The sequence below is a fragment of the Palaemon carinicauda genome, chromosome 29, assembly GCF_036898095.1.
Source record: "Palaemon carinicauda isolate YSFRI2023 chromosome 29, ASM3689809v2, whole genome shotgun sequence".
Classification (NCBI taxonomy): domain Eukaryota; kingdom Metazoa; phylum Arthropoda; class Malacostraca; order Decapoda; family Palaemonidae; genus Palaemon; species Palaemon carinicauda.
The window spans coordinates 88,451,081-88,475,283 of NC_090753.1; the positions used below are offsets into that span (position 1 = coordinate 88,451,081).

General features: G+C 37.9%; 2 protein-coding genes across 6 annotated transcripts in view; one reads left to right on the top strand and one right to left on the bottom strand.

The window, feature by feature from the left end:
- Positions 1–11,514, bottom strand: part of Gyf (GIGYF family protein Gyf) — an 87,088-nt gene extending 75,574 nt beyond the window's left edge. For all 4 annotated transcript variants that reach the window (XM_068352924.1, XM_068352923.1, XM_068352922.1 and 1 more), the window contains exon 1: positions 11,374–11,514. The gene's annotated coding sequence lies outside the window, so the exon portion shown is untranslated. The remainder of the gene's footprint in view (positions 1–11,373) is intronic.
- Positions 11,515–18,689: 7,175 nt separating this feature from the next.
- Positions 18,690–24,203, top strand: part of Rrp46 (exosome complex component Rrp46) — a 44,933-nt gene continuing 39,419 nt past the window's right edge. The window contains exon 1 of one of the 2 annotated variants that reach the window (XM_068353434.1): positions 18,690–18,746. The gene's annotated coding sequence lies outside the window, so the exon portion shown is untranslated. Of the gene's footprint in view, positions 18,747–18,892; positions 19,010–24,203 lie in introns of those variants that run through there. The other variant, XM_068353433.1, reaches the window with a different exon arrangement.

The window sequence follows — 24,203 nt, forward strand, 5'->3', positions numbered from 1 at the left end:
TGTATGCAGAGCATGTTGTATGCAGAGCATGCTGAATGCAGAGCATGCTGTATGCTGAGCATGTAGTAAGCAGAGCCTGCTGTAAGGAAAGCAGAGCGTGTGCATGGCGTTTAACATTTCTCAGAAATTCCATGACCAGTGCTAGAGTGCTTTATGCATGCTTGCATGGGGTTTAAACCATGGTATGAAAATGGAGGTAAGGTATGCTGAACAGCAGAGTCAGAACGAGCTGGAACAACAATAGTTGTGGTTTCCTCTTCAAGACTCCGTTGAGGGAACACCTGAGGCTCAGTCTGCAAAGGCTGAATAAAAGACAAGCAGAAGGAAGGCGCATGGGTGGAGGAGGCTGACTCCTAGCATGAGTGGTTGAACCCAAGGGTTGCGCTTGCTGAGCGGTTGGCGGAAGCGGAGTAGCAAGTTCCAGTTCCTGTGGTGTGAGCGGAGCGCGATGAGGAAGAGGCTGCGCAGAACAAGGTAAATGTCTCGCAAGCTGAGGCTCCTGAGGCGCAAGGCTGAGGTGTTGTGGTGCTTGCCTTGTGGAGGGTTGAGCTCGCTGCAGCGAGAGCTGAGGAGACTGACTCATGGACGGGAGAGGTTGTTGTACCTCAACCGAGTGTTGCATCACTGGTGGAGCAGCAAGTGGAGGCGGAGGAAGAGAGGTATAATCCTCCTGATCCCATTGTAAAGGTTGCCTAAAGGAAGGCGGAGGCTGAACACCACAGGGAACAGCAAACTCAGCACGTGGCTCAACATCGTACGCCTGGCAGGTGGTACTGCGATCAGGTGGTACTGCGATCAGGCGGAGCGAGCGTAGGCGGAGGGAGTGTAGGCGGAGGCGGAGGAGTAACACTCTCAGCCCGACACTCACGCATTAAGTCCGAAAGCTGTGCTTGCATGGACTGTAGTAGAGTCCACAACATCGTACGCCTGGCAGGTGGTACTGCGATCAGGCGGAGCGAGTGTAGGTGGAGGGAGTGTAGGCGGAGGCGGAGGAGCAACACTCTCAGCCCGACACTCACGCATCAAGTCCGAAAGCTGTGCTTGCCTGGACTGTAGTAGAGTCCACAACATCGTACGCCTGGCAGATGGTACTGCGATCAGGCGGAGCGAGTGTAGGTGGAGGGAGTGTAGGCGGAGGCGGAGGAGCAACACTCTCAGCCCGACACTCACGCATCAAGTCCGAAAGCTGTGCTTGCATGGACTGTAGTAGAGTTCACAACATCGTACGCCTGGCAGGTGGTACTGCGATCAGGCGGAGCGATCATAGGCGGGGGGGAGTGTAGGCGGAGGCGGAGGCGCAACACTCTCAGCCCGACACTCACGCATCAAGACCGAATGTTGTGACTGTATGGACTGCAGTAGAGTCAACTTGGGGTCGGCAGACACTAAGGTCTGCTGAGGTAAAGCCTTAACAGCAGAGATCTGTTGCGGCAGAACCTTACTCCTCTTAGGCGGAGTGTAATCAACTGATGACTGAGGAGAGTCAGAGCTAACCCAATGACTGCATTCGGGTTGTGAACTTTAACTTCGTACGTCTGGCATAGGTCTGGACTTAACGTTTAAGAGGTCTTGAGACCTGAGACCAGCGTTACTCTGCCTTTATTTTCTCCCCTAATCTCTTCTGCAGACGAGCAAAATAAGGGCTCAATCGTCTGCGGGTGGGAGTGACGGTCTCGGTAAGACACGCCCACAACCACCGAGGATACTTCTGTGCGCCGATCAAGGCCTGCTGAACCCTTATGCCCTTCGACATTGCTTCTCCCCTGGGCTTGGGAGCTTGCAAGAGGTCCCGGACTGGGAGGACGACTGGCGCGCACAAAAGTACCCTCACGCACTAATCACTTATCACTTTGATTTCTGTTTGCACTTATTTCACTGAACTCGAAACTTTAAGTGGTTTGTACCTGAAATACGCAATTCTATCCTTTCTCAAAGTTAGTAATTGCGAAAACAGAATTACAATGTAACAGAAAAATCTAATGAAAGATAATTCAGTGGCTGGAAAGAGACTAAACACTAGATCACTCTAGAAACGTTTAGTTTCTTCCCCCTAAAGAGACTAGGGAGAAGAGCAAAAACGATAACGACGTTACTCGTACGCCTGGCAGGCTTGAATGAAACGTTTATCCTCTTTCTCCCTCCGTCTCTATCTCTCTCTCTCTCTCTCTCTCTTGACTTAGAACCTGAGAGAAGAGCCCAATCATATATATCGTTAAAACATATTATTGTTAAAGGAAAAAACTGAAAAGTTCCTTTATTAGGATCAAAACCATTAAGTTAAGAAAGAATGAACAAAACGCTAGACACGGTTACTCTTACTGCAACGTGAAACCGTGAACATTCTTTCTCTATCGTAACGATAGAGTGCAAGTTGAACGTTCTGAACGTCAACAACTGCAGAGACAAAACAAAACGTTAGTTCAACTTTGAAAACAGTACGAGACTATCAAAGAAATTCTTTCAAACTCTGTGGCGGAAATAGCATAATATGTTAACAGGTAAAACCGAAATGACGGGCTCAAAGTTTATTAACTTCGGTAAAAGACCGCCTACTATCAGGAAGGTCGAATATAAACAAATATAAAAATTAATTTTAATGAGTTTATAATAAAAGGAAGTTAATCGAAGAGGCCTATAAGAGGCGGAGAGATATAAAATAAATCTATAACTTTTGTTAAGCAAAATTAAGAAAGAGAGTCTATACTCTCTTAGACACCAACACTTCCGTCTAAGGGAAGGGTCGGCCATTGAAAGGTGAACGAGAGTTCATACTCTCTCGTCACCATAATTAATCAAATTAATTCCAAAAGCTAACTAAGCTAAAATAGAAGTTTCCAGTAAAGCGACAGCCGAAATCAAAGAGAAATACTTCACCAAAGTCGTGAAAATACTCCAAGAACATAAGCGTATCCCAGAACGTCTTGCCGGAAGCACGACAGAGGAATAATTGAGGAGGTGTCAACAAGAAGTACTTGAGTACCTGGCCACAGGTGGCGCTGGTAAATACACCCCCTTCTAGTATTGTGATAGCTGGCGTATCCCTCCATAGAATTCTGTCGGGCAACGGAGTTGACAGCTACATGATTATCGGGTAAGTTTAATATTGAAAACATACATGCTTACATATACATATATGAATGTTACAATTATGTATGGCGAATGTAAACAGATTAACTAAAACCTGTGTTAGTGTTAAGTGGCAACAACCAAAACATTAGGAATTGAGGGATCTGCATCTCACTTATTCCTTATTTTAATTTTGCATTTCAAAAGAAATAACATCCATTCTAATATCAATTTCAGCAAATATAAATTTTCAGCTAGGTTCTAAATAAAAGCCTCGAACTTAACTCGACATTTGATATTAAGGATAACGCAGCCTACTGCACACATTGTAAAGCATCAAATACTAAAAATCCTTAGCCTAGCTAACCACAAAAAAATATTAGAAAATAAATGGTTAATCTCATCTAAACAAAAGTTAGATCCAACATTTTTCCATTGTCGTATCTTGTACAGGGTATTCCAATTTTTTTTAACCACTTCATTTTCATAACAATTGCACTGAGAAACCAAGATCTATTAGGAATGGAGACCCAAATTGCAGTGGAATGTAGTAGCAGAACTAGTAACAAATGGTAAAATTATATAAACACATGGATGGATATGTGTTTCATATTAAAAACTTAAGCACTGGGAAGCATAGGCAAATAAGTTAATACCAAGAGACTAGAGACATGCATGCATGATCAGAAGCAAACCACTATTCAATCGAACAACACTAGATGCGGCAATGACACCTGTCTTCGCTGGTACATCTATATCCCTTACAGGAACAGTAAGGTTTGGGCACTAACATAAATCTTTCAAAAGCCTGAGGTGGGCAGAGTGAAAAAACCCGATGATACCACTGAGTTAGCAGAAATGAATGGCATCAGCAATAACCAAAATAGATAATACTCATGAGAGATTACATCCTAACCTACCCTAGGAAGGTGTACCTCAACCTGGTAGGGATCTAAGCTGACCTGGGCTCTGCAAAGGAGATTCATTGATCCAAATTACTGTATAGCACTGGGCTTTTTCAGAAATAACTTTCACTGAAAATTGTATAGTAGTTACATCAATGGTTTCCACGTTAATTGGATATATGCTGTTGAAGCTATATCAGTAGCTGCAAAGTAACAATAACTCAAGAAGAAAAATAAGGGGAAACTTGAAATACTATGCAAGATCACAAACTCTCCTGATAATAAAAGAAATGAAACGGTTTGAGTTCCTACAAAAATCCAAGAAACGACCAAAGATTTTCAAAATTTGTCATATCTTGGTAACCTGGCAAACCAAAAGCATAAGTTAATCAAATCTCTGGTAGAATATAGAGGATGGTGGACAGTTGCTTTAGTGCCCAAAGGAGAAATGATCCATTCCTTACCATAATCTATAAAACCCTATTAGATCCCGTACAAATTGGTATTGGTAATAAGTATGAGAAACAAATAGATTAAAGGAGGTCTCACATTCTAGCAAAGAAAACTTCCTAACCTAATTAGCATGAAATATATCAATCAAGTGTTAATGGGTTAGGTACCCCCTTCCTCCAAGGGAATGTTTTTCACATAACTTATTTTGTTGTAATTCAAGGTATCCTGCATTAAATTCTAATACCTAAGAAAGGGTAACTAATAGACTAATTGTACCAGGAATGTGTGCCATAATTTAAGCAACATGAAATAACATGACGTATTACTGTACTTTGTGGCATAATTTAAGTTCATGAGGTGGCGAGAGCTTTCTACAGTAATAATAATAATAATAAAAAATAAAAAAAAATTCAAACCTCAAAATTCTTATGTGCAAAAATCCAACCAATAACAAGTAGATTTAGGTTATCAAGGACTGCCTTTGGTATAGTGTTATCCATTTAAAGTATTACCTTAAACTAGTCTATCCATTGAAAAGAAATCCAGATACTTGGAAAAATGTTAAAAAGATTTACCAGATTTTTTTTTAGAAGAGAAATAGCAGTGTGACTTTTCAACCATCGTCCCAAATTACTGTAGATATTAATGTGCTTAAGGGAGAAGGGCTGGTCCCCTTCCCAATTAGAACAGCAGGTACAACGTTAGGTTAGAGTTAATACTAATAACATAATCAATTAACTGGATTTTTCCACAGCTGATCTTTTAACACATTTCAGACCACTGCTAATAGTGCATTTTTCCACAGCTGATCTTTTAACACATTTGAGACCACTGCTAATAGTGCATTCCAGAACCAAACTGGAAGAGACTTTTCTTGACTGGACTTTTCAACTTTCCAGGTGCAATAAAGAAGAGAGGAAGGTGAATCTAACAACCTCACCTACTAAAAGGTAATCATAGGGATATGGAAGCTGTCATGCCATCAATCAATATGGACTTGAAAGAAAGCTAGTACCTGGAAACCTATGTCTCTCACAGGGAGGTGACATTGGAAGTGTCAAACAAGGCACATCAAGAGAAATATTACGTAAGATACAAACACTTCCTTCCCCTGGCCATGAGGCTGGAGGAGTTGCTGTCTGCAGAAAGGTGCTCTATTGTACCTCACCAGCATGTAAAGGCAGCTGCAGCATTCCCTCGAGAGAGTATTGAGAAAGACGTAGAAGGGTCATCCAACTTCTTCTCTAAACTCATGCTGAACCCTTTACCTAAGACAGGATGCATACTAAGTCCAGAGAGGGAGATGGGAGTGATACACAACTACAAAACACCACCCTCAGGACCCAAGGTTTTATGGGCAACATATGTAAGGTACAGAGGCCAATGTGGTGCGACACATTCAGAACCATCTTTAGCTCCATATTTGCCAATAAAGTTGGCCTTGTGCATTCTTATTTGAGATGGCTGAGGTACGAACTGACCAAAATCACATCAGCAAGCAAATAGCCACAATAGACCAGAAAGAACAGTCTAATCACTTTTTGTTCTTATTGAGGCTAATGCAAAAGGCAGCGATACTCAAACAAGTCGTCCTCTTCAAGCAGCCAGTAGTAGTATCATGACGTGACACCAGGCAATTTTGTGACTTGTACAGGATCAAAATGGGCCCAAACTGATGTTTGAGACTAACTGGCATTGGATCTTCATTGGAATCTTTGAGACGACAAAGGCAATAGAAGCCCGCTTCCTCCGAAGTTTGACATCATGAAGAGAGTAAAACTGTCCTACTCTCTTGCTAATGCAGAGAAGACAGCATTCTTAAGGGAAAGATCCCTATGATTCCCTTCTCAGGTTAGTATTAGGCATGCTTGGCAGTGCCCTGTGGACGAAGAGCATCCTGTTCCAGGACCCAAGTCCCATGATAGTTAAGACTGCTAGAAGCTCCCTTCCAGTCTGGATCCAAACTCTACTGAGATGATTTTTTCGGTAGAGCCAAGTAAGTTGGTACATACAAGAATGGAGTTTTGATGTACAGTATTCTCAAAGTACAAAATTGACTATCGCCCGCTTACCTTCCGGTGCTCTTCTAATTAAAATTGAGTGCGTTCACAAAATAACGACAACAGTTATCACAAATTAAGAAAAGATTCAACAGTTGAAAGGAACACAACGATGCATCTGCACCCCTTTACAGATACCAAAGGGGCCATTTTGTGAGAAAGGTGGGCGGACTTTAGTTTTGCGCCACCTGTCATTAATTAGCTACCCTACTAACAATTTAATGGTTTTTCTTGTGCCGCGGAAGATACATCACTATTTTAAGGAACATATAAAAATTAAACCTGGATAATCAAAAGTTGAAAAAATAAAACAGCCAAGCCTTAAAAGATTTGAAAAAATCCGTAGGGAGTAAAATAACAGCCTTTGGGACAAACTTCAACTAAGATATAACATTGGTTTGCCTATAGCCTACACTTTTCAAAAAGCTACACAAAATTTTTGGATAAGTCAATCCTGTTGTTTATTAAATGTATAGTACTACAATGCACTACAAGTTAGAGAGGTTGGCTGGGAAAATATGAAAGGTTCCAATACAATCTATTGCAAGTAACAGTAAATATCAAGCAATCTAATAACCTATTAGACTGCCAACAAACAAGATACTATTTTGTGGTATAGCTACCCACAGTAGTAAACTTCAAAACCTCACTTTGGTCCAACACTCACCAAAGAAATTTGGCACTTGAGCCCCTTGGCTCTTTTCGGGACATTTTACTGATTTCATCAGACACAAATGAGATGAGATCCTGTACTGTACTATATTTGTGTGACACATGGCTGAATAAAATTCCTTCCCACAGACATTTTGTAAAAGTATGGTGTAAATAAAATACTGTAAAACCCTGGTAGTGACTGGACGAAGATTCATTCAAAGGCGCCAATGTGAGGAGAACATCTAGACGCAATATAAGTCCAATGGCGCTCAAAGGGTTAGTTAACTGTGGGGCTAGTAAGTGCATACTTTGCTCTCTACTTTTTTTGGTCAGATCATCTCGTTTTTATTCTCATCTCACAACGACTTCTAACAAAGTAAACTACAATGCATTTATCAAGTCCCAATAATTACACGTACTTTACCTTAACAACTGCTTTACGATTTTCAGTTAGTGTTCAATAATTGCACTAAGATCTATTAACCTTCCAACTTCCGTTTCTTTGGGTCAGAAGCATTCATTTGTTTTATAGATCCAAATTAAAGACATGCTCAAACTCCAGCCTAACAATAGTGTAGAGCATTTTAATCAGTACAGTATAAAGTACAAAGAAGTTCTATTTTATGGGTACTGTACATAACTGATAACCTTCTGCTGATATCAACTAACTATAGCAATTAAAGTCCATTTTATGAAGGATATATTTTAGCATTTTTCAAGGTTTTCCATCGTATGCACGTGTTCACTCCTTCATTCACTAACACCAGGAATAATTATGCATCCTTTTTATTTCAAAACATCTGATCACTTCAAACTTGCTATTTTCAGTGGGCACTTAGCATCTTGATAACTCATAAATAGGTAATAAAGACAAAAGCAAAACACAACAAATCCATTTTTTCTTGGATCTTATTTGGAAAAAAAAACTTATGGCTGCAAGGACCACGACATTGGGGTACCATGGGTCTGTTTGTTAACGATTACCACATAGTTTGTGTGACACGGGCTCTGTCGTTGGCAGCCCGTCAAATGCATGGGTCCGCATAGTTGCTAACACTCGTTCTCAAGTGTATCACTGAGCTAGCTGTTGATCAAGTTAGCACAGTATTTAACTTTTGTGCAAAGAAAGATTGTTAGTAGTAACAGTACAAAGTTTATCAGCAAGTGTCTGATGTGGATTATTGCGCTTAAGATTTCAATGTACTGTAAATACAAATTTAACCCTCTTGATGATGTATATCAATCCATATGGGATAATACCTGACACTGACAAATGTACTGTATAGTCCACGAGAAACACGAAGCAAAAAATTTTTTATATATGGCAACATGATTTTATCTACATATTGGCAGCCACTATCCATATTCCTCTTCAGCCAATGCTTGTAAGTGCCACTAGTAGTCACGTCTTCTACAATGAAAGCATCCAAATGCAGCATGCCTTGGTCTGTCATTTGCACGTTTATGTAGACTATGTGATGTCATTGACATGTTGACTAACATCATCCCCATAATGTTATAGAGGATATTAGATATTATAAGCTGAAAAAGACAGTGACGACTGTAATAATTCTCAATAAAACAATTTGTATGAAACAGCGCAAAATAAACGAGCATTAGACGAGGGTTACAAATTGGTTGCCATGTTGAGTTTTTTCTTTCGAATTTCCCAAATGATAAATCACTTATTTCATGGTTTTGGGGTTTATTTTACAATAAGCATTATTAAGGTTAATTATAAATGTGTTTATCTGGAATATGAAAAATTGGCTAATTTGATTGTATAGTCATGTTTGTAGATGTTTATATCATTTCTACTTTTCCAATTACTGACTACGATATTGCGGACAGCACAAATTCTGCGTTTCATCCATCGACTATGGCTAAGGAGTAAAGAGTCGAATTCCACTTACAAGTGACAAATAACAAAAGGTACAATACTATTAAAAAAAAAATCTTCATAAAAAATTGTTCAGTATATGGCGTACTTTACGTTAACGAAAAATCCTTCAGTCTCTTAACCCTTTCGCCCCAAAAGGACGTACGGGTACATTCTTGCAAAACACTGTCATTTACATGTTTTTGATAACTTTATGAGAAACTTCAGGCATTTTCCAAAAGAATGAGACCAACCTGACCTCTCTATGACAAAAATTAAGGCTGTTAGAGCAATTACAAAAAAAAAAAATATATAGCAAAATGTGCTTGAAATTTAATCTTACCTTGGGGGTAAAAGGGTTAATAGGCTTACAAGATATACAGTACCAGGTACAGTACACTACTGGGCAGCATTTTAGAGCCTGTAATACCAGGACAATTGTCCTGTAACGATGTTGCTTGTGTATGTGTGTGACCCAAGTAATGATTACTACAGGACTGCTAGCAACGTATGTAGAATTCTGATTTTTCACAAAGGAATTTTGTATAAGAAATGTTTAGGTGCTGGCAAATTTGATGACATGTAGGTTAAGTGAAAAATAATTTGAGTATTTACCAATAAAAACGTAAAGCATACTGCTTTATTCCAAGTACATTTTTTTTATATTTTGAGAGGTGATTATCATTCATTACTCATGTATTATTATGGCTGCTCATTCCTCATGTACTACTAGATATGCTTATCAGTGTTTTTTTATATAATAATTACCTATAATTTTCATCCCATTAGCACTTCTTAATATTTTATGCTAAAGTACACCAATGTTTTGCGAATCTCCCAATTTCCACCAGCAAACACTTCATATTAGTAAGAAGTTTTTAAGCATCTTGATGATTTTTAACCATTTATTAAAGAAGTAGACCTAAAAGCTACCACATTCCCACTTGAAAATATTCCCTTCCCCAATCAACTATATTATGTAGATTTAATATTGTATGTGGTATGAAATATGCATACAATATATTAGTTCTTGAGTTTCCCTCAATCAAAAGACCCAGGGGATACTGAGGGAAAAACCCAGAGGTTTTCCCCAACAATAATTGTCACGAGTGCACAATCAATAGGTCCATACAAATTTTTTTAAGATTAAAAGAACGGTAACCTAAGGCACCAAACCCGACTTGAAACGTACGTACAGCAATCATGTAATTCATATGGTTAACAGAGGAAATAAGCCGACATTATCTAATCTTGACACTTGTCAAATTAAGAAGGTTCTAAGTAAAAATTGAGAATCTATTGAGTGCCACTAGTAATTAATCATGTCCATAGAGACAATCATTCCGCTGTCGGATGTTGCGATTAGTTGCATATCTACGTTCTACGTTAGGTTGCACTATAATTCTGAAGCGTTTGTAGGAAGCTGGGCCACAGTTAAAGAAATAAATGGATACATCCTAACCTAACTTGACATACCCTACACTATATTATGTGCACAACTTGCTACAAACTAACTCCAATTTCAGTTACGCAAATTCTTTAAAGCAGTAACCTGGTCTAAACTACTTTAAAACACCATTTTATCTTGCACTTTTGTATAATTTAACAATAAATTATATGGACTAATAATTCCTAAAGGTACAGACTTCAAAACTGTCTATTACCATACATGCCTAGCCTTATCTACCTGAATTTTGGGAGTGGCCCATTATACATAAACCGACTTCCTGTCCTAAGACAATAACAGGCTTTGGCCTACCGCAGGCCAAGTATAAACATCAGACTAATCGGTTTAAGGATAAACGCAGTCTTACAATCCCAAGTTACTAAACCGAAGATTTTACCGTATCGGTGGAAAAAAATCAACACATCAATAAAGCCGGATTAAAGAGGCGTGAATAGTTACTAATCCGGCTGTATAAAATGACAAGTATCCCGCGAACGTCCCCTAAAATAGGGAGAAATAGACAGAAATGGGCCACGGACTTCAGCCAGGTTATTTTAGACATGACCTGACCTTCCCGAAACAGACTTCAGCCGACGAAACGTCACTCAAATCGTTCCTCAAACGGGAAAATGCTTGTTAATTTCGCTAGAGGCACGAACTACGGCGGCGTTGGATATCTTCACGGTCGGAAATATGAGGAAATAAAGACACGACGTCGGCCGAAGGAAAAAATCGTGTCGACAACACTGCCATACCAAAACAATGTTGGTGTCCCTGGCATATTTCTACTTTAATCATGCCCTAATTTACTCGCACCCTTTCTATATCACCCTTCTTATTATCAAGCGGACATTTAATTCTTTTCCTGGCCTAATGTCAATGCGATTAGCGACCTCCAGACTATATTACCAGCAAAATACAGTAGGGAGGCGGAGCAGCTCTACAACACACTTGGACAAAGATGGCCGAACTTGTTCTACGCATGCGTAGTCAGTCATCTTCCACCGTAAATATAAGAACAAAAGACGTCCCATAAGCGCTTTTCGGTGTTTTCTTTGGCCAAATAGAGGCTAAAAAAACTTGTCCGAACATCTACTATTACCGAAGACCGATTGGTCGTCCTATAAAGAACTCAAGTATCATAAATTTCAATTAAAATAATTCTAAATTAATTTAGATTGCAGTTTTCGCAAGGTGAGAAAATGCTGCTACTAGGTCTAAGTATGTGATTGTAATCACAGAACTTGAAGATCATTAATCTCATATTGAGCAAATCGTGATTCATACCGAAATTTAAACGTGGCCAATACGTAGAGTTTCTTAGCTGAGTTCCTGTCAGTGGAAGAAATTCTGTATGAAATGAATAATCTTTTTGGTGACAGTGAGAGATAAAATCAGTAATGTATGAAAACAATGTAGCAGCAATAGCCGAGACGTGTCTTATGTGCCCTTGAAAATGTTTAAGCCCACAAGTCAGGTCTAACACAACTGTTATGCCAATTATACATTAGGGAAAAAATTATTGAAATAAATTAACATGTTTTAAAACTTCTTGTATACACTTGTAGGTTTAGCTGTCAAATAATGTTTGACTGTGATCTCGTGATAAAAATTACCCGTTTTCTAGTATGTGTCATATCTAAATTGAAAAATAATAAAAGATTTGTACTCTCTCTCTCTCTCTCTCTCTCTCTCTCTCTCTCTCTCTCTCTCTCTCTCTCTCTCTCTCTCTCTCTCTCTCTCTCTCTCTCTCTCTCTCTCTCAACGTCTTCTCGCTATGGTCTTCTAAACCCTATTATTCATTTTGCAATTGCTACTTGCTAGTGAATTCTACGCAATATCCGGTATTGTTAGATTGTGGGTCTACTCATACAACCAATGTTCCCAAACCTCATCCTGTGCCATAACCTATCCTGACTTTCATTTAGCTCTTCTTTTAAGTTCTCGTATTTCTATTTTAAGCTCAGCTGCTTTTCCTCTTGTGGTCTTTTGACATGTGTCATTCTGATTTTCCAATATATCAGGGTTGCAGAATGGCCTATATCCATATATTTACAAAGGCTTATAGCACTTTATAAATATATTTAACCAAACATTTTTCAACTAAATATGGTAAGTTTAAAAACCGGTATGATTATATAACGTACTTGGCCATTGGCTTAAATTTTACAGTGATTTACTGAGAGCTATACGCAGCTGCCATCGTCAAAATATTTTCGTAGTTTATTTACCTCAGAGCCCATAGCTATTTTTCAAAATATGAAATATAAAAACGCAAAGTATATAAATGTCTTTAAGAAGTTACATAAGTTGTCTCCAGGTTTACTTAGGTTTACTGTATATGTTATCATTTTCAGTAATCTTCTTCTCCACTCTGTCGTTGCGAGAGTCTGTCTACAACACATGTCACTTTCCCATTGTTGGTGTAGGAAAGTTTATGTTTTATTAATCTATCTTTTTATTATAGTTTTAGGTACTGATTTGTGATAATGCTCAGCTGCTTGTCTAATGTCTTTCACTGATAACTAGTTGATATCAATATGCTGTACTTCGTTTTATCAATACGAAAGATATCATGAAGTTAATTTGTAAAAAACTGCTTGCTTTTGGGGTGAATTATAAGGAAATTACATGTAGGGTACACACACACGCACACACACACACACACACACATATATATATATGTATGTATATATATATATATATATATATATATATATATATATATATATATATATATATATATATATATATATATATATACATATATATATATATATATATATATATATATATATATATACATATATATATATAAATTATATATATATATATATATATATATATATATATATATATATATATATATGTGTGTGTGTGTGTGTGTGTGTGTGTGTGTGTGTGTGTATGTATGTATGTGTATCCAAATTATCAAGAAAATTAGAATTTCGTAACTATTTTTATTCTTTCCCCTGGTAAACTCAAAATAGAATAATTTTTTTTCGTAAATATTGGGGTTTAATCAATTACCATATACACAAAATGTGTAATTTATGGAAGGCCTACACACACCCACACACACACACACACACACACACACATGATTTTATGATCTTTTCCAGATTCAATTACAATATGGTGTATATGTGACATTCAATATGCGAAGACATCTCTATGACATAACTAGACTCCATTCAAACCCGAGGAAAGACGAAAATTGCGACTACTGAATGTTGTTACATTTAATATCTAGTGCCAACAGCTGTTCCAGCCATTACTATATAGCCTTCGTCAGGGCTATAATTGTTGTACAATGCAATTGCACTTCAATGTAAGGTTGAGACACAAAAATATGTGTGAACTTTGACATTCTTACACAGAATTCGCTAAATGGAAACTTTAAAACTGTTTAGATTCTTGCTAATTGAAAAAAAAACTTTTAAACTAATTTTGATATATATAAGAATTCTCTTTCACACTTAAGCTTGAGAGTTTCTTGTTGTGTCTGCAACCTCACCATCCTTGTGAACTAAGGATGGAAGGCTTGGGGGAGCCTATAGGTCTACATGCTGAGTCATCAGCAGCCATTGCCTGGTCCTCCCTAGTCCTAGCTTGGTCACTGATCTCTTGCTTGAGGGTACACTCTGGCACACTGTTCTATCTTATTTCCCTTCCTCTGTATTTTTTTTTTATTATTTTAAGCGTTTATAGTTTATAAATTAAAGATAAATTTTAATTCTGTTACTGTTCTTAAATTATTTCATTTTGATTGTTCATTACTTCTCTTGTAGTTGATTTATTTCCTTGTTTCCTTTCCCCACTGGGCTATTTTTTCCTGCTGGAGCCATTATACGGCTTATAGCATCTTGCTTTTCCAACTAAGGTTGTAGCTTTGCTAGTAATAATAGCAATAATAATATGACCAGTCTCCGCCATATTTTACAAAGAGTTAGATTGTGACTTCTTGTGGACGCCACTGCTTGTCCAACACAGCGTGAAGATCAGACTCTTAATTTGTAAACCTGTTTGAAGAGGTTGAAGGAACTCCAATAACATACTTAAGGTTCCACTTTTTTTTTCTTTAAATTCGTATTATTTTCTTATAAATAAAAAAAGAAACTTTGGTGGCATTATCTTTTAAATTACATTGTTCTCTTCAATTACTCCCTTGGAAAGATGAAATAAATATTGCTATGATAGGAAATTTAGGCCCTTTGGCTAAGGCCTAAGGCTTATCTATTAGAGTTTTATATCTTTGGATAAAACATCTCTATTTCTAAAGGCTTAGAAGAAGGAAACTGAATCTCTTTTATTCATTTATTTACTAAGCCTATTGGAAACGTCCATGTCTCGTGATATGTTGGACTTGGGTTCGAGACCCACTCAAACTGGATAATTTCTTGTAGTGTCTGCAACCTCACCATCCTTGAAAGCAAAGGATGGGGGTTTGGGGGTTCCTATAGGTCTAATTGCTTAGTCATCAGCAGACATTGCCTGGTCTTCTCTGGTCCTAGCTTGGGTGCTGATCATATATATATATATATATATATATATATATATATATATATATATATATATATATATATATATATATATATATACATAAATTTGTATAGGTAGATAGATAGATAGATAGGGCATTGCCACTGTCCCTTGCCCCTGCCATTCAAGTGGGACTTTTATAGCATACGATGAGTGAATCACGCATCATTTTCTATAACCCGAAATGAAGAAAAAAAAATATTTGCAGATTAATTTTTAAAAGAAAAAAAATGGGATTATTAGAATCAAATGGATAAAAAATGTACGTCTGAAATGAATGGCTGGAACTACTTTATATTTTCCCTTACTCTAAAGAGCTGTTTTCTTGGTCCTGACACACACGGGAAAGTTCTGTGCCCTGTGGACCTACAACATTTGTTTGGCTTAGGCCTATACATTTTCAAGTATTTAGAGTCTCACATAGCGTAATCTGTGTTGATAGCCAAATCCACACTGCGAAAGATCTTTTATATATCAGGAACACTTAGCTACTTGAATGACGGTGTCAGATATTTATATACCACAGACGTAGGCCGATGTTCAGACTATTTGGGGATAACCCTATTATTCTTTATCCATGGATGGCATTCTCAATAAATGTAATGATTTGGAGTGATATTTTTACCAGTAATTAAAATTTTTTACATTTAAACAGCTAAAATTTGACAGCTGTTGTCGGGTAAAAAGTTAAGTAAAGAAAGCTTGGTGACATTTAAATTGCGTTGATCAAACCAATCTACAAAGGAAAAGGTGATGTAAACGAGCTAAATTCATATAGGCCCATTTCCAATTCATCCTACATGTCGAAGCTTTTTGAAAAAATCGTAAGTGAGCAATTATGGGCGCATATTGATGAGTTAGAGGTATTCCCGGAAAATCAATCGGTCTACAGAGCTAATCACTCTACAGAAACTACCTTATGCTCAATAATGAATGATATGATAGGTCTTCTTGATGAGGGAAAGTGTGGAATTTTGATTATGTTAGATCTTAGTGCTGCTTTTGACACTGTTGTGCACGAGTACTTACTTGACGACTTAAAGTCTATTGGAGTGACTGAGGAAGCACTGGAATTTTTGCAAAGTTACTTAATGAATAGGAGGACTATTGTAGAATTTCTGGAAACCGATCCAGTGAGAGAATTCTTATGAAAGGTGTACCACATGGTAGTGTTCTGGGCCCTATCTTGTTCAACATATATACCATCGAGCTATCACACATCTTGAAAAAACAAAAAGTGGACTTTAAACTATATGCAGATGATACTCAGTTCTACCTTTCAACTTCAACAACACAAGATAAAAAGAAGAAAATTGATGAGATAATGACTGAAATAAAAACATGGATGCAGAGGAAAAAGCTTAAATTAAATGATGATAAAACAGAATTTATGTTTTTTGGCACAAAGGTGGCTTTGAAGAATTACCAGTTAATTCAAAGTATAAAAATCGGTGACGCTGATGTTGGTATTGTGCCTGTTGTGAAAAATTTGGGTGTACTGATAGATTGTAATTTATTCAATGAGGGACCAAATAGTGAACACAGTGAAAGTGTGTAACTATCACCTGAGAAACATAGCATTTATTAGAAAATATTTAACAGAGGGCAGTACAAAAATTTTAGTGATGAGTCACGTAATATCAAGGCTTGATTATTGCAATTCTCTGTACTATAAATTGCCCAATACACTACTAAGAAAGCTTCAAAATGTGCAAAACCGGGCGGCTAGACTGATAAAAGGCATTAAACTAAGGGAAAGAATAACTCCTTGCATTGATCGATCTACATTGGACCTGTTAAGGCTAGAGTTGAATTTAAGATTTGCTTGTTGACTCACAAAGCACTTACAAGTGATAAGCCTAAATATCTTCGTGATCGTTTGGTCCCCTACCCTCAAGCTACCAGCGCTGCTGTAAGAGTTAGACATGCCGATGACCCACATAGACTATTCGAAATCAGTGTGAATCATGCAATAGGAGGAAGAACGTTTAGTTATGCTGCCCCGAGACTCTTCAATGACCTTCCACTTGATGTCAAGAATAGCAAAAATGTGGCAGCTTTCAAGAAAAACCTGAAGACTTATCTTTTTAGAAAGTGTTATAACAGTGACCCGAAAACTATTAAGCCTGAATATAAATGCTAGCGAAATAACTGATAACGATACAGAGCAAAATATTAACTGGAAAGAAATTATTTTCACACACTAAGGCCCGCCTGAACAGACTTTATTGTCTGATGGAGGGCGAGAAATAAACCCGTAAAAGTAAGTAAGTAAGTAAGTAAGTGATAATATTATGGTCCATATAAATGATAAATTCTTTAAGTGTATTTCTGAAGTGTATTTTTTTCTTAGTAAATAATGTTAAAAACTTGAGACAAGTTGCATCTGTACTGGTGTGGACTTCTGCGATACGATCTATTATAATTTACCTAAAATTACGGAGTTATAAAATATACTAAATACGGCAGCAAGATTAATGAAGGGAGTTGACTGAGCTGTTCTAACTGTCCATTGAAATTAGAGGGTGTTTGAGATAGCATATAGGTCTTATCAATATTTTGGAACTATAGTCCATTTCCTTTAGCGAGGCATATTTGCACCGACTCGCTGGGGTTCCCCTTTAGCTTGGAAAAGTTTCCTGATCGCTGATTGGTTAGAATTATCTTGTCCAACCAATCAGCGAGCAGGAAACTTTTCCGAGCTAAAAGGGCACCACTGCGAGTCGGTTCAAATATGCCTCGCTAAAAGAAATGGACTATAGATATCCAAACTATCTATTAAGTTTACTGTTTATAGAAACGACAAATGCAACCGTTTCTTGTCCACTGCAGGACAAAGGCCTCAGACATGTCAATTCATCACCACGCTAGCTAGTGTGGATCGGTGATGGTGGGAGATTTTCGTCTGATCGCTCACAGCAAACCAACCTCATATGGGTGTCACTCACTGAGCTTTGCTGATCATGGTGCTACACCCTTTGTCCCTTTCATCACGTTAAGGTATCTCTACTCAGTAAAGGTTTACAATGTGTCCAACTATTTGCAGAGAGTTTAAGTTTATTCAAGTCAGGCAGTGGAGAGTTTAGAGCCTTTAGATATATCTAAGAGATTTCATGATAACCTACCACGTCATATTAGGAATAAAAGTATAAGATTTTAAAAAAGACGAAATCTCTTATTTCTCGAATCTAATTATAGTTCACATTTAACAACAGTAATGACTAAACCACATGATTCTAAGAAAGTTGATATGATATTACATTGGTTTCCTGAAAATTTTACTTCGTATCCATATGACATATCAGTTTTGACGTTGTTAATAGTTTATTTATGACATTTGTTTTGACGTTGTTGATAATTTATATATGACAAATCTGTTTTGACGTTGTTAATAGTTTATATATGACAACTGTTTTGACGTCGTTACTGTTTTTAGAATGATTTATTGTTAATTTGTTCTCATTATTTATTTATTTCCTTATTTCCTTTCCTCACTGGGCTATTTTTCCTCATTGGAGCCCTTGGGCTTATAGCATCTTGCTTTTTTAACTAGGGTTGTAGCTTGGCTAATAATAATAATAATAATAATAATAATAATAATAATAATAATAATAATAATAATAATATCAAAACGTCAGTTGATTTTTGAATGAATAGAACGCATCCAGTAAACAACATAATTGTACGTATACTTGCCTTAAACTGTTTTCGCGGATATAAATTACAACTGTTTTTAGCTGGTAATATTATTATTTACATTTATTTTCATTAAATATGACACTTATTTGATTAATAACTTTATAATATATAAATGGTATCTAATCATAACCTTGAATTATCTCTGAAATAAGGTTTTTACCAAGTAAAATGAAACAAACACGATCTTTATTCAAGTTCATTATGTCAGGACAAGTTCTCATGTGCAACTTCGAATCCATAATAGATGCAATTGTGTTTTTAATTGTGAATAAGCTAACAAAGTTAACACTACAAACAGATATTTTGGTCAGTCTTCGTATATTTCATGTTATATCAGGTGCAGTAATAATTTCATTGTATTTCTTGCCCTTAAAACGTATAGTCTAAGGTACCGTAGTAGGCATGTGGAATTAATCTACTTGATACATGGTAGAGTCGATGAATTAAACAGTACTGGACCAGTGATATTGAAATAACCTATATATATATATATATATATATATATATATATATATATATATATATATATATATATATATATTTCTAACGAATCTGACTACATTTCTATCGGATATGAACGATAGAGAAACAGGACCCACTACAAAAGATAAAAAGAATATCGGACGTAGCGTGTATGTATGATAGCGGCCACCTGTATGTATTATTATGTCTACCTTAGAATACGGCAGTGTAAGGGTCCCTGTTAGGGAAGTAGGTAAGGACACAGCTTGTAGGTTAGGTTAGGTTGGGGGGGAAAGTTTAGGTTAGTTGATGTCCATTTATAATCAACACATGAGGAACTGGCCGCTGATATACAAAGGCTCCACCTCTTGTTCTCCCCTAGAAAAGACATACAGACCCTTATCACTTATCTTTGAATGTGTCAAGGACAGTGGTGCAACTTAACCTGACATAGATGCCAAGTCCAATTACTTTTTTTCCAGGGGCTTTCAGCCTGCTGTGATCTCCCCCCCCCCCCCCGGCACGTTTGTAGATCGGCAGACACAGGTTGTCTCAAGAAGTAAAAAGGAAGTTTAATTCCTGTTAGATAAATTAAAGGCAATGGCCTAACCTAAAATGACCTCACCCAACCATGCAACATCAGCATGTCTTTACCATTAGGGCTAACCCACCTTTGAGAACTCCAGTTACCTGTATTGCGACTATTTTTAGGGTGTGTTCCACGTCCTACATAGGCTAATACCTGAACGGAGTTTCCTGTCTTGTTTTATGACATCGCATAATTTAAAAGTCCTCATCACAACATACCTTATGTACTTAGACTGTAGCAATTACCCTTATCTTGTTCAGAATACAATAATACCGATTATGCAAATTGTGACTTGCCTTCCATGGTGAATTATTCATTAGAAAATTATCATTTGAAAGCACAAGATATATAATGATTTTTACTGTTAAATTTGCTTATAAAGGAAAAGACAATAATCACTAAAGAAATTAAATAATTACCAACCTATGGCTTCGAGTCATTAAATTAATTTGTAATTTAACGATACAGGAAGAGTTGATAGAGCACACATTGAATATCCATGCTACACAAGTTTTCAGTGCAAACTTAAGTATGTTTTCTGAAATTACTGTACTGTACTCTTAGATTTTAGAATTGTAGTAAATTAGGTAACTTTAATACAAGAATCAATCATGTTTCTGAGTCATCCTCGTTCTCATAATTCAACATGAAATACAAAATTTGGTCTGCCATTCTTATCTACAATGCATTGCTAAAAACAGAATTTATATGGGAACCACATCTTTTGACATTGTTCAGATCTCAATGGAACTTAGAAAAAATCCATTTGAATGAAACTGTAATATGCAAAAGCAAATATTCCATTAAATCCTTAATTTTTGATAGATTGGAAAACTTTTAACAGTAACAGCATTAAAATTGATCTTGAATATATAAACTATAAAAACTTAAAAAAACAGAGTCTGATATATAGGTATATGCAATAATTTTGGTATCAAAGTACATTATTCATAATGAGAAGATTTGATAACCTAAGATTAAAAACCTCAATATCCACCTTGGGTTTAATTGTGATGATATTATCAAGTCCTACTATTCTACTTAGATGAGACTTATCAATATTGACCTTGTTTATTTTCATCACCCTTTTAATCGGTTCACATTTAGTCCGTATGGGGGACTCTTAACAGTATATTGTTCAATCATGCAAGATACTTCTGTAATGACTACCATTAGATAATACTAGCTTAAACATATACTAATAAATTTTGCGATAGAGGATAGTTTATATACACTTATATTATCCGTGTTGAGTAACCTGATTGACCAAAGGAGACCTAATAATCTAAAGAGGCCCTGAATTACAGAAAGTGGCTTAAAAGATTAGCAAGAAAATAGATCATCTTCTCAACTTTAATGCAGAGAATTGTTATCTTCCTAACAGCTTAAAATGGCCGAGAAAAGTTTTTCTGTAGTTTAAAGACAAATGGTGCTATAAAATCCTGTCACATTTATATTAGTGCATAGTAATATCATTTTACTAGTGTAGCAAAAAATAAGAGAATCATTGTCATCTGGCCACCCCAAAGAGGGCAAAGCTGATATAAAAAACCTCATTAGGATAATGCTGAATAATTGTACTGAATTACAAATCTGCCTCTTGCTGTTGATATAAAACCAAAAATTTTCAATATTAAACTTACCCGATAATCATGTAGCTGTCAACTCCGTTGCCCGACAGAATTCTATGGAGGGATACGCCAGCTATCACAATACTAGAAGGGGGTGTACTTACCAGCGCCACCTGTGGCCAGGTACTCAAGTACTTCTTGTTGACACCTCCTCAATTATTCCTCTGTCGTGCTTCTGACAAGACGTTCTGGGATACGCTTATGTTCTTGGAGTATTTTCACGACTTTGGTGAAGTATTTCTCTTTGATTTCGGCTGTCGCTTTACTGGAAACTTCTATTTTAGCTTAGTTAGCTTTTGGAATTAATTTGATTAATTTTGGTGACGAAGAGAGTATGAACTCTCGTTCACCTTTCAATGGCCGACCCTTCCCTTAGACGGAAGTGTTGGTGTCTAAGAGAGTATAGACTCTCTTTCTTAATTTTGCTTAACAAAAGTTATAGATTTATTTTATATCTCTCCGCCTCTTATAGGCCTCTTCGATTAACTTCCTTTTATTATAAACTTATTAAAATTAATTTTTATATTTGTTTATATTCGACCTTCCTAATAGTAGGCGGTCTTTTCTTGGTACCGAAGTTAATTATCGTGAGCCCGTCATTTCGGTTTTACCTGTTAACATATTATGCTATTTTAAGGTCTTTGAAAGAATTTCTTTGATAGTCTCGTACTTTTTCAAAGTTGAACTAACGTTTTGTTTGTCTCGGCAGTTGTTGACGTTCAGAACGTTTCAACTTGCACTCTATCGTTACGATAGAGAAAGAATGTTCACGGTTTCACATTGCAGTAAGAGTAACCGTGTCTAGCGTTTTGTTCATTCTTTCTTAACTTAATGGTTTTGATCCTAATAAGGAACTTTTCTTTTTGGGAAATATTTCAGTTTTTTCCTTTAACAATAATATGTTTTAACGATATATATGATTGGGCTCTTCTCTCAGGTTCTAAGTCAAGAGAGAGAGAGAGAGAGAGATAGAGACGGAGGGAGAAAGAGGATAAACGTTTCCCTCAAGCCTGCCAGGCGTACGAGTAACGTCGTTATCGTTTTGCTCTTATCCCTAGTCTCTTTAGTGGAAGAAACTTAACGTTTCTAGAGTGATCTAGTGTTTAGTCTCTTTCCAGCCACTGAATTTTCTTTCATTAGATTTTTCTGTTACATTGTAATTCTGTTTTCGCAATTACTAACTTTTGAGAAGGATAGAATTGCGTGTTTCAGGTACAAACCACTTAAAGTTTCGAGTTCAGTGAAATAAGTGCAAACAGAAATCAAAGTGATAAGTGATTGATGTCAGTGTTATGCGTGAGGGTACTTTTGTGCGCGCCAGTCGTCCTCCCAGTCCGGGACCTCTTGCAAGCTCCCAAGCCCAGGGGAGAAGCAATGTCGAAGGGCAAAAGGGTTCGGCAGGCCTTGATCGGCGCACAGAAGTATCCTCGGTGGTTGTGGGCGTGTCTTACCGAGACCGTCACTCCCACCCGCAGACGATTGAGCCCTTATTTTGCTCGTCTGCAGAAGAGATTTAGAGGAGAAAATAAAGGCAGAGTAACGCTGGTCTCAGGTCTCTAGACCTCTTAAACGTAAAGTCCAGACCTATGCCAGACGTACGAAGTAAAGTTCAACAACCCGGATGCAGTCATTGGGTTAGCTCTGACTCTCCTCAGTCATCAGTTTGTCGGGCTGAGAGTGCGCCTACACTCCCCCCCGCCTATGCTTGCTCCGCCTGATCGCAGTACCACCTGCCAGGCGTACGATGTTGTGGACTCTTCTACAGTCCATGCAGCACAGCTTTCGGACCTGATGCGTGAGTGTCGTACTGAGAGTGTTGCACCTCCTCCTCCTCCTGCACCGGTGGTGCACCAACCGCCTGCACCCGTTCAGCCTGTGCTGCACCCGCCTGCACCGGTGGTGCACCAACCGGCTGCACCCGTTCAGCCTGTGCTGCACCCGCCTGCACTCGCTGCACCCAGTCGCAGCACCATCTGCCAGGCGTACTATGTTGTGGACTCTACTACAGTCCATGCAAGCACAGCTTTCGGACCTGTTGCGTGAGTATCGGGCTGAGAGTGTTGCACCTCCACCTGCACCCTTTCAGCCTGTGCTGCACCCGCCTGCACTCGCTGCACCCAGTCGCAGCACCATCTGCCAGGCGTACGATGTTGTGGACTCTACTACAGTCCATGCAAGCACAGCTTTCGGACCTGTTGCGTGAGTGTCGGGCTGAGAGTGTTGCACCTCCACCTGCACCCGTTCAGCCTGTGCTCAACCCGCCTGCACTCGCTGCACCCAGTCGCAGCACCTTCTGCCAGGCGTACGATGTTGAACCTCTTTCTGTGTTCGCTGTTCCCAGTGTTGTTCAGCCTCAGCCTTCTTTAAGGCAACCTTCGGTTTGGGATCAGGAGGATTACTCCACTCTTCCTCCTCCTCCCCTGGCTGCTCCACCGGTGGTGCAACTCTCGGTGGAGGTACAACCTCTTCCACCTGTGAGTCAGTCTCCTCAGCTGCTGCACCGAGCTCAACCCGTGCACCCTGTTCCTGCGCCTCAGACACCTCTGCTTGCGGGAACTTTACCTTGTTCTGCGCAACCTCGGTCTCTTCACGCTCCACTCATACCACAGGAACAGGAACTTTCTGCACCTTCCACTGTTGTTGTTCCAGCTCGTTCTGACTCTACTGTTCAGCATACCTTACCTCCATTTTCAAACCATGGCAAAAATATGAATCATGAGTTATGAATATAAGGTAAACATTATGTTGATTTTTAAACCCCATGCAAGCATGCATAAAGCTCTCTAGCACTGGTCATGGAATTTCTAAGAATGTTA